We start from the raw sequence: 3,836 nt of genomic DNA, 5'->3' as shown, positions 1-3,836 counted from the left end.
CCAAAAATAAAATAAAAAGAAAAGACTAACGAATGAACGATCGCTGTCTGAACCTAATCGGCAAACAAGGTTCGTTTAAATGAACGAACGGACGACATCCGCTAAATAAATAAACCGACGAAAAACCGATCTAAGAAAATAAACCGGAAAAACTAAAAAAATCGGGGTTAATAAAAAAACCAACCGGTCAATGGTGGTCAATGGCGGCGGCTCCGGCTAGATCCACGGCGGCGGCGGCGTTCGGCAACGACGGCAACGACACGAGTGGCGCGGAGCACGACGTGGGGTGGCATCGGCGTCGGCGGGTGGCGGCGGCGCGGGTGAGGGCAGGCGGCGGCGCGGCGGCTTGGGGGCTCGAGGGGGCCCTGGGTGCACTTTATAAAGGGGGGAGGGCGGCGACTGCCTTGGGGAAGGGGGCGACCGAGAGGAGTGCGGCTCGGACTCCTCGGCGTCCGTGCGCGGTGCAGCGCAGCGGGAGGAAGGCAACAACGCAGGAGTGGGTCGGCTGGGCTTCGGCCTAGCCGGTCCGGAGAACTTTTTTAAAAAAAATATCACACGAAAAGAAAAATATCCTAATAAAATAAAAAATTCCAAAAATTCCAAAACAATTTTTCACCATCTAATTAAAATATTTAGAACAAACTGAACATTTTTCTGGCCTAAAAATGCAATTTTGAAAAATGCATATTTTTCTAACAGCAAATAAATTACTAGAAAAAACATAATTTGATTTTAAAATTCTTTCTCCAATATTTCTCTGAATTTGAAGAAGTCATATTATCTTTTCTCATTTATTTGTAATATCGGAAATAATTGGAGACAGAAATAATAAAATCAAATTGATCCCTTCTTCTAATTTGAAAAGAATTCAAATATGAATTTTGTGAAACCTCCAACTCTCTTCGTGGGTCCTTGAGTTGCTTAAGATTTCTACGATCTCAACCAAAATGCAAGAATAAATATGATATGCATATAATGATCTATGTATAACATCCAAATTGAAAATTGGGATGTTACAAACCTACCCCCCTTAAGATGAATCTCGCCGTCGAGATTCGGGTTGGTCAGCAAAAAGGTTTGGGTGGTCTCTACGAAGGTCTTCCTCTCGCTCCCAGGTGGCTTCCTCCTTGGTATGGTGGCTCCACTGAACTTTGCAAAACTTGATAACCTTGCTACGAGTAACTCGGCTAGAAAACTCGAAAATCTTGACTAGCTTCTCTTCATAGGTCAAACCACTGTCTAAATGAATCACTTACAGTGGCACTATATCTCTCAGAGGAATACCAGCCATCTCTGCGTGGCACTTCTTCAACTGGGAAACATGAAACACATTTTGAACTCCTGACAATCATTCTGGCAATTCCAGCTTTTATGCAACTTCTCCCATACGTTCCAGAACTCGGGATAGTCCCACAAAATGTGGTGCTAGCTTTCCCTTAACTCCAAAACGCTTAACTCCTCGAAGCGGGGACACACGAAGATATACTCTGTCTCTGACTTTGTAAACTGTCTCCTTGCGTTTAGAATCCGCATAACTCTTCTGCCTGGACTGGGCTACCTTGAGTCTGTCGCGGATCAACTTAACCTTCTCTTCAGAATCTTTGATTAAATCTGGTCCAAACAACTGTCGATCTCCAACTTTGTCCCACGACAGTGGTGTCCTGCACCTCCTTCCGTACAAAGCTTCGAAAGGGGCCATCTTCAGACTGGCTTGATAACTAATGTTATAAGAGAACTCTGCATATGACAAATTGTCGTCCCAACTAGATCCATAATCTAGTGCACAAGCTCTCAACATGTCTTCCAAAATCTGATTGACTCACTCGGTCTGGCCATCTGTCTGTGGATGAAAGGTGAACTCTAGCCTAGTACCCAAAGTCTCATGCAACTGATTCCAAAACTTTGAGGTAAACTTGGTTCCTCTATCCGATACAATGGTCCTCAGAACTCCATGAAGACATACGATCCTGGTCATGTATATCTTCGCCAACTTGGCACTCATATAAGTGGTCTTCACCGGGATGAAATGAGCTACCTTCATCAAACGATCGACTACAACCCAGATAGAGTCATAGCCTGAGCGAGTCCTGGGCAATCCTATGATAAAGTCCATGCCTAGCTTATCCCACTTCCATTCAGGAATCAACAATGGTTGTAGCAATCCAGCTGACTTTTGATGCTCTGCCTTAAATCTTTGACATACATCACATACTGCTACATATTCAGCAATATCCTTCTTCATTCCTGTCCACTAGAAAGTTTCCTTTAAATCCAGATACTTCTTAGTGTTTCCTAGGTGAATTGAATACGGTGAATCATGGGCCTCCTGCAGAATCAACTTCCTGATCTCGGGGTCATTAGGCACATAAACGCGATCCTCAAACCATAAAGTATCATGCTCATCCTCACGAAATCCTTTAGCCCTTCCTTTACTCATCCTTTCCTTTATCTCAGCAATCTCCTTGTCAGTCTTCTAGGCTTCTTTGAACTTACCCATCAAAGTGGACTGAATTTCCAATGCTGCTACATAACCTCTCGGAACTATTTCCAAACATAGCTCGCGAAGATCCTCTGCTAACTCCTTGGGTAATCCTCCGGTCATGAGCGTATTGACATAACTCTTGCGGCTTAACGCATCTGCTACTACATTGGCCTTTCCGGGAAGATAGTGCAATTTCATATCGTAGTCCTTAATGAGCTCCAACCATCTCCTTTGCCTGAGATTTAACTCCTTCTGCGTGAAGATATATTTCAAACTCTTATGATCCGTGTATACCTCAGAATGGTTTCCGATGAGAAAATGTCTCCATGTCTTCAGCGCATGCACTACAGCTGCTAACTCCAAATCATGCGCAGCGTAATTCAGCTCATGGGGTTTAAGTTGTCGTGAGGCATATGAAACAACTCTGCCTTCCTGCATAAGCACTGCTCCAAGTCCTCGACGTGAAGCATCGCAATAGAATTGATAATCCTTGTGTTGGTCTGGAAGAATCAGCACTGGGGTTGTAACCAAACGTTTCTTCAACTCCTGAAAATTGGCTTCACACTCCTCAGTCCATTTAAACTTGGTGTCCTTCTTTAATAACTCCATCATAGGCTTTGCAATCCTGGAGAAATTCTCAATGAACCTCTGGTAATATCTTGCGAGTCCAAGGAAACTCCTGATCTCTCCAACTGATGCGGGTGCCACCCATTTAGTCACAGAAGCAACCTTGGTAGGGTCTACTGCTATTCCTTCTCCGGATATAACATGTCCGAGAAATCCAACTCCCTTTAACCAAAACTAACATTTGTTGAACTTGGCATACAACTGATGTTCTCTGAGCTTCTCAAGAACCAAACGCAAATGCTCCTTATGCTCATCTTCATTCTTTGAGTAGATCAATAGATCGTCAATGAACACCATGATGAACTTATCCAAAAACTCCATAAACACCTTGTTTATCATGTTCTTGAAATAGGCAGGCGCGTTAGTCAGACCAAATGACATAACGGTATACTCATATAGCCTGTACCTTGTGGTTAAAGCTATCTCAGGTATATCCTGCTCTCGAATCTTCAACTGGTGATAACCTGATCGAAGATCGATCTTAAGAAGACTTTAGCTCCTTGCAACTAGTCAAACAAATCATTGATCATCGGCAGTGGGTATTTGTTCTTGATTGTCACCTCATTCAACGCACGATAATCAACAACCATCATTAATGATCCATCCTTCTCCACTAGAAGCACTGGGCTCCCCAAGGTGACGAACTTGGTCGTATGTAACCCTTATCCAGTAACTCCTTAATCTTCTTCTTAATTTCCTCCAAATCCTGTGCGGGCATCCGATATGG

This window comes from Triticum aestivum, chromosome 1B (genome assembly GCF_018294505.1).
Source record: "Triticum aestivum cultivar Chinese Spring chromosome 1B, IWGSC CS RefSeq v2.1, whole genome shotgun sequence".
Lineage (NCBI taxonomy): Eukaryota > Viridiplantae > Streptophyta > Magnoliopsida > Poales > Poaceae > Triticum > Triticum aestivum.
Note: the sequence above shows the minus strand (reverse complement) of the source record.